Source organism: Neolamprologus multifasciatus, chromosome 2, assembly GCF_963576455.1.
Source record: "Neolamprologus multifasciatus chromosome 2, fNeoMul1.2, whole genome shotgun sequence".
NCBI lineage: Eukaryota > Metazoa > Chordata > Actinopteri > Cichliformes > Cichlidae > Neolamprologus > Neolamprologus multifasciatus.
The window spans coordinates 8,598,964-8,611,361 of NC_140440.1; the positions used below are offsets into that span (position 1 = coordinate 8,598,964).

The 12,398-nt window shown below is 41.3% G+C and overlaps 2 long non-coding RNA genes across 2 annotated transcripts; one reads left to right on the forward strand and one right to left on the reverse strand.

The window, feature by feature from the left end:
• The first annotated feature begins 1,964 nt into the window (after positions 1-1,964).
• Positions 1,965-9,352, forward strand: LOC146523941 (uncharacterized). The gene is made up of 2 exons (XR_014877808.1): positions 1,965-4,968; positions 5,060-9,352. It is a non-coding gene; the product is annotated as an uncharacterized LOC146523941 (long non-coding RNA).
• A 364-nt stretch (positions 9,353-9,716) lies between these two features.
• On the reverse strand, positions 9,717-12,196 carry LOC146523942 (uncharacterized). The gene is made up of 2 exons (XR_014877809.1): positions 11,368-12,196; positions 9,717-11,334 (listed from the first exon to the last, which is right to left on the reverse strand). It is a non-coding gene; the product is annotated as an uncharacterized LOC146523942 (long non-coding RNA).
• Positions 12,197-12,398: the final 202 nt, after the last annotated feature.

A 12,398-nucleotide genomic window follows, 5' to 3' on the forward strand; every position in this document is an offset into this window, starting at 1 on the left:
TGATTTTACAAACTGTAACTTTATCATTGGAAAGATTCTAAAATCCAAATTTCTGTTTGTCCAGCAGTCCACCCCAACTTCTACTGATGCATTTATGGAAATTCTGATAAGGACAGTTTATTTTAGAGAATTAGTATTGAGAAACTAGTAGCACAAGCTTTCTTCATGTACATCTTATAGCGAGAAGACAAGCAGAGACAACTCCAATTCCTAGCCTATTAAAAGGAATATCAAGAATAATTGGTGACCAGTATCTATTCTTAGATTAATGATAATGGTAATGGAGAAAAAAAGGAAAAGGAAAAGAAAAGACTTGCGCTTCGACCTTTCACCTGAGGTTGAAACACAAGTCCTCTGCTGCTAATCTAACATATGTTTTCATGAGCCAAGACAAGCAACCCTGCCATGGTGGCTGCTCTCCAAAACTAATAATGTCAAGTGATTCCCTCTAAAAAAATCCCTTTTAAAACAGAATGAAAGAGGCAGAGAGGGGAGGAAGTGCAGGGGCTCTGGGGGTCCAGCAAGGGGATAGAGTTGAAGCTGAGTGACAGGTTAGAGCAAAGAAAAAGACTGAAAAGACCCCTTCTCATTATCAAAAAACTCAACTTGTTTTGGCTAAAAGACCCTAGCAGCTACTTTCTCTGCCAGATCTTGCCCCTCGCCACTATCATATCACTGTACACAGAGAAAAGGGCTCACTTTTTATTTACGCCATCTTTATTGTCAGAATATTGCTTTTAATTGCTGTCCTGGATTCCCTGCTGCGGTATAGGACGAATCTGAGACGATTACTCAAAGTAATGGAGCATAATGATGTCTCGGAGTGGCCCCTAAAGCTCAGGTCAGGGGTTAGACAATGTGAACATTCAGCTACTTAGCTTCCTTTGCAACTTTGTGACAAAATCTGTTTGCCCAACACCAATTAAGATGCCTCTCCGTGTGCTCTGGTCAATGGGTTTGACGGAGGGGGTCGTCCAACGAGTTGACATGTCCCTGAGCACGAACAAGCTGGCCAGTGTCCTCGCCTCAATAATTGGTGTCCCTTGCAACATGCCGCTTCCCAGGGCTGTCCTTTGTGTCCCCATGGCAGTCCTAAATGAAGGGAGTCAGGGCTTTAATGGGATTCCTGTTAGTTTTAAACAAACACAGGGCGACCCCCTACTGTTCAGCATGTTGCATAGAACAGCTGGGAGTCTACAGTGCTCTCACTTGGGAGCCTGCAACCCCCACGGGGGACCAAGAGGCCACTACCCACTTGCCATTGTACCTCGAATGACGTCCTCTCAGGAGCTTGACAGTAATTCTGTGTTCACACTGCTAGCAGCTATGTTGGTGTTCTACTTTTCAGTGGCCTGAGTGCAAGGTGTGGTGCCAGCAGAGCCACACAGAGAGGCAGAGCGTCATGCAGAGCAGGTCCATAATTGGCTGCTTGAAGGGAATGTCTACCAAAGGTTTACTGTCAGACAAGAAAGAAAAGTGCCTGTAGTCAGTATGAGCATGGGCTCCAAATGCAATTGTGGGATTGATTTTTTATTTGTTTAGTAACATATGCACAAAATTTTAAATAGCACACTTCACAGTAAGAGAAGAAGAAGAGTAGAAGTAACAGCTAAAGAAGTGCAAAGCAAACAGGAAATGAACAGGGTTCACCTTCAGAGTAAAAGTTGTTCCTTGCTGCTGAAGCATGCATGTGTCAAAAGTCACAGCTTTACCTTTGAAGGTAATCACTCTATGTTTCTGTTTTTTTTTTTTTCATTTTTGAGTTTCACTGCCACTTTGTAGGTAGCTGGTGAATGTTTCCAGACAAGTCGGCATCTTCCGTGTAAACACTGGGTAACTGCATCGGTCTGCTACCAAACAAAAGAAATCATAAGGAAGTTTTGATGCAATACTGTATACCAAATTCACCCAGCAACTTTCAAGGACCTTCAAAGTTGGGTCCTTGAAAGACCAATATACTGATGGCTACTGTTACGGATTCAAATATTGGGAATGGATACAAGAGGAAAACCAAAATAACCACACTGGTCCGGCCGGGTCTAGTCAAACGATGATTTAATGAACACACGCGTGGGAGATGGACACCATACAGCAGACAGCATCAGATCTCAAAATGGTGGAGCCTTGATCAAACTTTTATAGCCTCTAGTGGCCCCCACCTAATCATAAAAGCCTAAACATTCACATTCTTTCTCTCACACAGCGCCTAAGCTACAACCTTGGCTCCCTGTTTATCTGCTCCTGCTAAGATGGGGCAGTATACTCTGTTCTCTTCTAATCAGACAAGTAAGACGATGACTTTCTGTGAACAATATTTCCTATAACTCAGCAGTATAATGCATCATAAAACAATATCATTCATTCACAATAAATCAGCAGTCTAATGTAATGCAAATCAGTTTACCAAATGTAATAGTTATCACCCTCTTCTAATTCAGGAGCATAATGCAAACTAAAACTACATAATAATTCACAATCTTTAATTAGGGGTCTAACATGGCATAAAATAATATTATAATCTGACAATTCCCCCTGATGAGCTCTTTAGACTTAAAGAGCTCACTTACACCCTCCAATCCAGTGTTACCGGGTTCATTTCTCCTTACTCCTTAGGCCCTTTGTCCCCCTGTTGGGTGAACCACATGTGAGATGACCTCTGTGTTTGCGCAGTTCAGATGCAAGAAAAACTTTTATTACAACAACAACAGTAGATACAGATGATACTCCCATCACTCCCCAGTTCTCCCACAGCTTTATTTCGGTGCTACCTTATACCCTCCAAACGTACTCGGACTAGAACCTCTGTCCGAGGAGCTTTTAACCTTTATTTTATTGCTGTAGGCACCAATGTCTTCCAGTCGGGTGATCCTCGGCTCTTGTTTCCTTCAACATCAGGGGTTAGACAACCCTTCAGTCGTTGCACAGATCAGGGGATTATTCTGCCCCGATTTCAAACAATGATCTGTGTATTCTGGGATCACAGCTGTGTTCCCCAGGAAAAGGAACAGAAAGGTGTTCTCCTTATGACCAACAGCCTCTCGAACGTCGTTGGTGTGGTGTTCCTGGATTTCCGTCAACCCCTTCATGGTTATTGCTGTGTTTATGGGATCCATCCTTTTGAGGTGACTAACTGGAGCCCAAAATGCCATGACACTTGAACCCAGTTGATGTTTCAGCAGTCACCGTGTCTGTCTCTGCTGCCAAGGATCCTCGTATATCTGTGACCTCGTCTGGTGTCTGTTCCTTTCTCTGTAAGAGACAGAAAACCAAAACACCTCTCTTCCTAGCTCTAATCTAATGTTGCTGTCTACTGATCTTTTGGTGATTCAGAATTGGTTTAGAACATTCAGAATGTCCCAAGGACTTATCCTAATTTAGTGTATGTGTGTGTAAGCGTGTTTGCATTTAGCCCGCTGCACTCAAGGCATTTCCTACACTTTATCAGTCCGGACTATCGCCGAACGAAGCTTATGACCTTCAAAAAACCGAGTGCCAACTCATTATAAGCACATTTGCAAGATATGTATAAAAATGATTAAAACCACTCATTCTAATAAAAGACATAAAAACAAATTAGCCATTTCTAATTCTAACATGTGTCCATTCAATGAAGCTAGAAAATTAAAAGAAAAGGTTAGTGACCTCATATCTTAGAAAGTATCAGACTTTCTCCTGTCCAGTGTCGTTGCTCCAGTCTTGTTATTCTGTGCTAGGGAATGAAATCAATTTAATTGTCATGTTAGATCTGTTCAACACCTGGCTCCGCCCAGAGCCTGCGTCTTCACAATCGTCTACAAACAAAACCTGTATTATTATGAACTTCACTTCAACATGAACTTGTTGACTACTTTTGACACCTGTAGATAGAAGATTAACATGGGGTTATAACAATCACTGTAATACAAATGTTAAGATGTCAATAGCTTCAATAAATGTTCAATGCAATGCTTGTTATATGATTCTGATGTAACAATAATGCTGATGCTAAAATAACAGTAAAACACACCCTTTTTTATCCCTTACTGACCACAGCAGGGGCCTCTATGTTTTAATTCAGCCATGAGGCTCACCTGATTCATCACTGAGCCCCACCGGCACTGGCATTTGACAGGGTGGTGCTGCATATTCTTCCTTTAATGTCACTATTTTCAATCTGTTAATTAGAGTGCTTAAACATGAAGTAGACTACGTCCACTACAAGTCAATACAACTGTGAATGTGGCCAATTATCAATCTATTTACCAATCAATAGCAAAAAATAGCTTTTATTTTATGCATGCTTTTAGTCAACCACTCACCCACAGGATCTCCAATCCCAGAAAATTCCTTCTCCTCATTTAATGAGTCTGTCCTCCTTCCATGCCCTGGTAACTGGTCCATCCAGAGCTGTATCATTATGAAATATACATACAACAAGCCAAACCACACCTTGGTCACACCAACCCTTTTCCGCCCTGAAGATGTCCAACGCCATCTTAGTCTGGACTGTCAAAGGTGATTTTAACGCTGATTGTTCCGACAATCCATTTATAACATTTCCTGGTCAGATTAGCCAATCCCTGCACTGGAATAAACATAATCAACATGATCAACATTTTTCCTGCGTGTTTTTTCACCATCTTATTGATTCCAATGCTCCATCCTTATGTGGTTTGCTGCATTATGTTTATCTAGAACTCCACTCTGTCTCTAAATGTTTGAAGAATTTTTCATGTTTGGGGTCAAGTTTTAAGAATTTGACCATACGTGAAATTAATGGTGTTATTGTAACATGGTAGACTAGTGTGCCTGTGTTAATTCAGCTCCATATTATTGTGTGAAGTTGCACTGGGTTGGGAGTGGTTTTTTGTGTGTGTGTCACATTTTTGGTTAGCCAATGGCTGGAATTCGGTTTGACTAATTACAGGCAGGTGTACTTGATTGCACTGATACACTGGTCTACTTATAGCCCACACTACAAACACTGCTGTGTCATTTTGTCTCTCTGTGCATGTATGTAATGTGATAATCTGATATGTTTGGGATGCATGGGTTTTGCGCTATGAATTTTATACTGAAGGTGTCATTTTGTCTCTCTGTGCAGGCCAGGGCCTATTATATGCCACAGCCTAAAGGCAGCAGAGTTGCACAGGTTGGAGTGATCACTGGCTATATGCTTGCAGGGTGGTGGGTCTCCAAGGACAACTTCTACCCCTGTTAAAGGCAACATGTGGAGTGCAACTGGCCGTGTGGCATAGCTGGCTCTGGCCTTGGGACTGTGTGTTTTTATTTGATTCATGAATGGGACACTGGACTGTTTTATCTTTTATCTCTTAATATTTTTTGTCACTAACTTATCTTTTAGAATTTTATTGACTGTCATCGTTTTGCCCACGACTGAGACGGTTGGTCAGACCTAAAATCTTTCTTTGGGTGTGTTACATTATCACCCCCATCGGGGCTTACCTTTCCCACTTCTGATGATATTCCTCCCTATTCTTTGCAAGTACCCGCTTTTGGTGGCGAGAAACTGTTGGTGTGGTCAAGTGGGCGCTGTAAAAACAAAAGCTCAGGACAGAACAGTTATCAGTCACGTACTTCATACAAAATTAGCATATATTGAATTTCATATTGATCCTCTGAGTGTAATGGTACATTTTAATTTTTCTTTATTTTGCTCTTATTCTTGTGCAGCACCACATGCCCCTGTCTGTCGGTTCTATCTTACTTTTCTAAATTATTGACTATTTCAATGGAGAACCTAAATGACGTGGACCAGTGTTTGTCATTACATATCTATATTTTGAATGTGACAAGTCTATCATTCCCCTGTTATTCATAGACATCAGTAGAGTTTTTTGACTTTTTCTATCTAAATTAATTGGCTTTTTTTTTTTTTTTACAGTGGCCTGCTATGGTTAATAATAACATGTTCAGTCTTGAGTGAAATCAAAGCTTCTCTTCACTTTAGCATTTAACATTCCCAACAATATAATGTGCTGCATTAATCGAAACACAGCTAATAAAACCCAATTTTCTTAATGGAAACATCAGTAGCTCAAAATTAGCAACCAAAGGGTTAAGTCTGCAGTTCACACTCATGTGACGCTGCAGCCTCCCCCCTTAGCCTCTGTCCTCCTACTCCTGCAAAAACAAAACAAAGCGAGACAAAACATCCACCCTTCTTTTACAGGCGAGGTGAATTGTTTGTAGACATGTACTAATCCTAAAGTCGGTATCGTTTTTGTCTCAGTATCAAGTCAGTTAAAACTTTTAGTCGTCAGTCCATCACAGTCCAGTCACATGCATACATTCACACACATTCATACCAGATATTGCTGATAATGGAGTCTCACGCGGAACCTATTCGAGGCTCCATCACCAGCAAGATGACGTCATCATTTTAAAGGAAAAACAGTTCCTTGTTTTTTGGACTGGATTGACTCGCTGCAATCCTTTTAGGCTCAGGACTTCTCATGTGATCAATGTCCCATATAAGTGAATTTCTCCAGAGCCCATTATAATCATGGAGAAAAATACTTTGCGACTGTTTCTAGTAATCATGTTTTATAGCGCTTTAAAGTTCAATCTCTCAGGCCTGGATTAAAGAGCTGATTTGTTAAATCAGGAACTCACAAAATACCAAAATATCACCACCGGTGGATCACTCCTCTCAGATGTTCTTATTTCAGTGCACTGTGACAAAAGCAAAAACAACGTAACCAATAAAATACTCATATAATAACAAATACTGGGGCCCATTAGAAACCTGTCCAAGCATAAAACCATCTTTCTCTCTCTTAGAGAAAGAAAACAATCCAAACCTCACTGATAAAATCAACCTAGTGTTAAGCAAAACCCAAAATCAACCAAAACTTCACCAGAAAGTTTTTCTCTGTCCCGGGACAATATTGTGTAGGAATACAGGTACCGTAACTTCTTTTGCACTGACAAAAACATGTTGGACTTATTTGATTCAATAGTGGACACTAGTTGCACACAAATGTTTTGCTTTGGTAGAAACTTAAACAACTGAGTTAAATCAACACAACCTTTTCATTTTCAGTTAACCTGTGTATTTTGAGTTCATATTACACGATTAAAACATGTTCAGATGGAGTAAGTTGAGCTCCTGGAATATTTTAATCCTTCACAATTCTGTCATTTTATTTCAACACTATTCAATAACTTTTATCCAAATTCTACTTGGTCCCTTAAATACTACATGTTGTCTTCATATTGCCTACGGTTCAACAAAGTCTAAATTCTGGTTACCATAAAAATTAAATGGGTCTACAACAACTACCATCCTCCTATCTTTATCCTGATTGCACGAGGGCTGGGAAATAACTCTAAAGTGATAGGTTACGAGGCAGGGTGCACCCCGAACAGGTCACCAGTCTATCACCTAGAAACAAACAACCATTTACACTTACATTCACGGATAATTTAGAATCATCAATTAACCTAACTCTAACAGCTGCATGACTTTTCACTGTGGCAGGAAACCAGAATACCCAGAGAGAAACCACTGCAAACTAGCCAGACTGTGGACTTGCACCCAGGACCTTCTTACTGTGGAGCAACAGCACTCACCAGCATGCCAACAATGTAGGAAATACAGGGAAGCTATGATTTCCTGTTGAATTTTTGTACAAATCTTTAAAGCCTGAGGCAATTGTGTTAAATACACGTGGGATGCTTACGTAAATCCAAGGGCTGGCCCCCTTTTCTTCTTTTTATTTTATATTTTATTATTGTTATTATTTTTATTTTATTTTATTTTTTTTCAGTGTGTTCCTCCTTCAATTAAATCTCAATCACAAAAATGTGGCGCTCCGAAGTAAGGCCCACACCATTAATTCACCATTTTCACTCTGTACCACTGCTCCTTATCAGGCTGTGTGAAGCACAGTAAACAATTCAGTTGAGGCCTTGAGCCATAAACAGACATCACTCACAGACATTGTTTTCTTAACCAAACTGCTCTAGACCCTGTCCCCTAAATCTGCACAAATGCCCTCTGGGTGACATGAAATGCATTTAACCAATTAACAATCAATGGCTTCTTGTTGTTGTAACAAATTCTGTATTTGGACGTTTGTGTGCAGCATTTTGCATATCAGCATAGCATTTGTTAGTAAAGCATTCTTCATTGCAGCAGCATGTGTGTATCACTCTTCATTGCACAAACATGTGTGTGTGCGTGTGTGTGTGTGTGTGTGTGTGTGTGTGTGGATCACTTCTCAGTGAATTGAATCAGCATTTCGATTTGTGTGCATGTGTGTGTGTCATTTCTCAGTCAATCAACAAGTGCATATGTGTTCATATGTGTGTTTCTCTTGCTTCTGAGTCAGTGTATGTAGATGTGTGTGTTTGTGTGTGTGTGTGTTTGTGTTCATCACTTTCCTGTTCTGGTGTTCTGGGTAAACCATGGCCTGAGGCTTGCTCTGGGGTCCCGCCCTCCCCCTTTTCAGTCCGTTTGGGTCCGTTGGTGCTGCTGCCCAAAGTTCTCTCCATACTGGTTCTGGCCCCAATTGAGGCAGTCCTTTTCTCCAGTGTCCTGCATCTTCTCCTTAACTTGACCCTTTTTGCTTCTGTAGGTCTTTCAGGGTTTGCTCCTGGTGTTGGAGCTTCTCGTCAGGTTTGACAACCTCCTGCTCCAGCAAGCTCCGGCCTGATTTTAAGTCCTGTATCTGGGACTCCAAGCCTGACTGATGGGTTCGATTAGCAGCCAGCTCCTCCTGAGGCATGCTCAGTTTCTGCTCTGATGTCTTGAGCTCTCACTGAGGGCAGAAACCTCCGAGTCTTTTCCGTACACGTCAGATTGAAGTTTATTGATGTTTTCCTTGCTTTGCTCCACGGCCTTCTGCAGCTCTGCTGTTTGGCTCTTCTCAGAGGTCAGCTCCTGGCTGAACCCCGACACCTGTGCCTTCAGCTTATGTTCTTCTGCTGCTTTTGTCCAATCTGAGGTGCCTTCTGACCTCAGTCACTCCTCGTGTCTCTGGCACGCCCTTTTTGCTGCCCGATCCTCCGTGTTGGTCCATCACTGTCCTGCACAGTTTTAATGCAGAGTTGTTAAGGTCAGCATTCTTTTGCTCGGCCTCACTTTTCATCCGGGCTTAATAGGCGTCTCGTCACAGCTCTGTCAGCTGAAGCTATCTGGAAATCTCCCCCGTGTAGTGAAACGGGCCTTGGATTTAACGTTCTCCGTCTCCGCTGCATGAGATCTCTTTCCTGCAGCACTGTTGACATTCTCAGGCTGTTGTTGTGAGTCCAGCTGCTGTAGCATTTGGTCAGGGTCACATCAAAGATGGTAGAAGGGAGAGCAAAGATGGTAGAGGGGAGAGCAGGAGTCCAGGTCAGCCTCGGCTTTCAGGGCCGACAAAGCAGCCTGTAATTAAGCATAAAGAGAAAAAACAAAAACAAAACAAAAACAGACGAACAGGAAAATGATGTTGTTTGAAAATGATGTTGTTTTGGCTATGTTATTCAGAGAGGGGCCAGGCCCTGTGTCAGCCTTCTCCCCCCCTTTTTTTTGTTTTTTCTCACTATATAATCAACTCATAACCCCCCAAGTTGACAGGACAACACAGGTACACGTTAAAATTCTTAAGATCATGTTTAATAATTCAAAAAAGGAATTTTATTTCATTCAATAACCACTTATATTAATCAATCACAGGAAAACATGTCACAATTTGACTCTTTTAACCACTAAATTTGTTGTTTCATCACTGGTTTGTGATTTACCAGTGTCTGTCTTTTTGAAGTCAAGTTGTTGTCCTGCAACCCAGAGAGTTTAATTGTTAGTAGTGGATAGACTTTATCATTTAACATCAGGTGTATGTTAAGTTTCGCTGCTTTAACCTTGCTTGAAAATTTTCACGTGTTCCTGAGTGTAAGCTGTTTCTTCATTGCGTGTATGTGCGTTTGTGGGTGGGTTATTTTAACTTTTTTTTTTTTTTTTTTTTCTCAAGCAAGGCATTTCTCCAATTGTATGTGTTTTTAATTTTGTTTCCCAAATTTTTGATTTCCCACCTTAAATAACAGCATTCCATGTCTTCAGCCAGGAATTAGAGCTTGCTTGTGAGATTCAGGGACACATGGTGCCAAAAACAATTCAGTGAAAAACTTGCCTGAAAATTTCCAGTGATGGTAACCGATAACTGGAGGAGAAGATGTCCTTTAAGCTTCTTTTTCGGGTGGGGACAAAGTGAGAGGTCAAACTGTAAAATTTTGAGCCAGAGCTTGGCATGTGTGTCGTCCCAATTTTATTAATCTATCCTTTTGCTGCTGTACTCAGGTCTCCTGGTTGAGAGAAATCCACCTGTATTAAGAGACTAAAACATTCATTTACTATTTTTCTTACAACATCCATTTAATTCATCCACCTAGATTTTACTCTCTCTCTTGGTGCATAGTTCACACAGTCAGGCAGTTGCCTTTTATGGGCATGCAAGTTTCCGGTCACTTACCCCCAGCAGCTGCGAAGCCGTCTCTCCCATATCAAAACTCAGCCAAACATCAAACATTCACCGTAGTCATTCAAAACTTTATTTATAATATTATAATCAGCAAAATCAGCGTTTTAATTACAGGCATGTATCATTGTTTGCAAATTATACTTATAAAACTCAATAACACGCTAAACAGGAAGTCCTCTGTGGGCTTCACAGCAGCCACCTCATTTGCATGTTCACACACTATCTAAAAATAGCTCGCAGCGCTGCAGCGCGCTGTCGTCACACACAGCCTCGTTTCACACTCAACTTTCTATTATATTTTACAAAGACGTCTTATATTTACAATCACTCTCAGGCCTGAAAGTTTTAGCGCCTACACAATTTTGACAAATTTAAGATAACGGGTCCAACCGAAGAAAGTCCAACTTTTTTGTAATCAATTAACCAGTATCAGCCTCTAACTGTATCTGGCCTCATCTCTAAAGTCCCTAACTCAATTTAAAGTGCCCAAAAAAGCGCAGATAAGGAGACTCTAACTCCTAGTTATTCTGGAGTGCCCCAAGCTCCACAGTGACCAACTGAACTAACCCTGTTCGCCGACAGGTCAAGGTCGCGCGTCCGCGGCCAGGAGGGAGCGTAACCTCCGGGCTATGCGCCTCCTAGTGGCCTCTAACCACCGTTCTAACAAAATTTATAATACTTTTAAACCGCCGTCAACCCTCTAAAACAAGAGTATGACTGACGCAGATGCAACGTTATGGACAATGGAGCCTCTAACTCTCAACATGGCCAACACAGATGCAATCCTTTAGACCAATGGAGCCTCTAACTCACAAACTGACCAATTCCCTATCAAACTACCTGAGCCTCTAACTCAGCATTATTTTTCCTTTATCTTGGGCCTCTAACCCAGTATTATTACTTTTAAGCTTATTTCAAGTTTCAAAACTCATGAGATTTTTTCATCAAAATCAAAACAGGCCTTCACCAGTAATTTCAGTGAGTAGACTTTTAATTTATACAGTCCAATTTGGCACAGTTTGGATTTACATTCAACAGGTTGTGCCTCACCTTTAAATGTGCCGGCTTGCCCACTCACGTCAGACCACTGGCTCGTGCCTGCCCGTTCAACCACCTCGGACCGTCCAAACCTCCAAAACTTCCATCCCAATACCACAGGACGAGCCCCCAAAACTGTTACGGATTCAAATATTGGGAATGGATACAAGAGGAAAACCAAAATAACCACACTGGTCCGGCCGGGTCTAGTCAAACGATGATTTAATGAACACACGCGTGGGAGATGGACACCATACAGCAGACAGCATCAGATCTCAAAATGGTGGAGCCTTGATCAAACTTTTATAGCCTCTAGTGGCCCCCACCTAATCATAAAAGCCTAAACATTCACATTCTTTCTCTCACACAGCGCCTAAGCTACAACCTTGGCTCCCTGTTTATCTGCTCCTGCTAAGATGGGGCAGTATACTCTGTTCTCTTCTAATCAGACAAGTAAGACGATGACTTTCTGTGAACAATATTTCCTATAACTCAGCAGTATAATGCATCATAAAACAATATCATTCATTCACAATAAATCAGCAGTCTAATGTAATGCAAATCAGTTTACCAAATGTAATAGTTATCACCCTCTTCTAATTCAGGAGCATAATGCAAACTAAAACTACATAATAATTCACAATCTTTAATTAGGGGTCTAACATGGCATAAAATAATATTATAATCTGACACTACCTGGGATCACTGAATTGTCTCGGGCCTGCGGGACTAGAGTTTTAGCAATCAATTTCACAGCAACTGTCAGCAACTACCTGCAACCACAAGCAACCGCTCAGGGAATATTTATTTTTGCATATTGACTTGAAGTTGCCAGGAATTCGCCAACTGTTGTCTAGGCATCTCAGTGAAGTTCATGCTCCAACAGCTGGATGA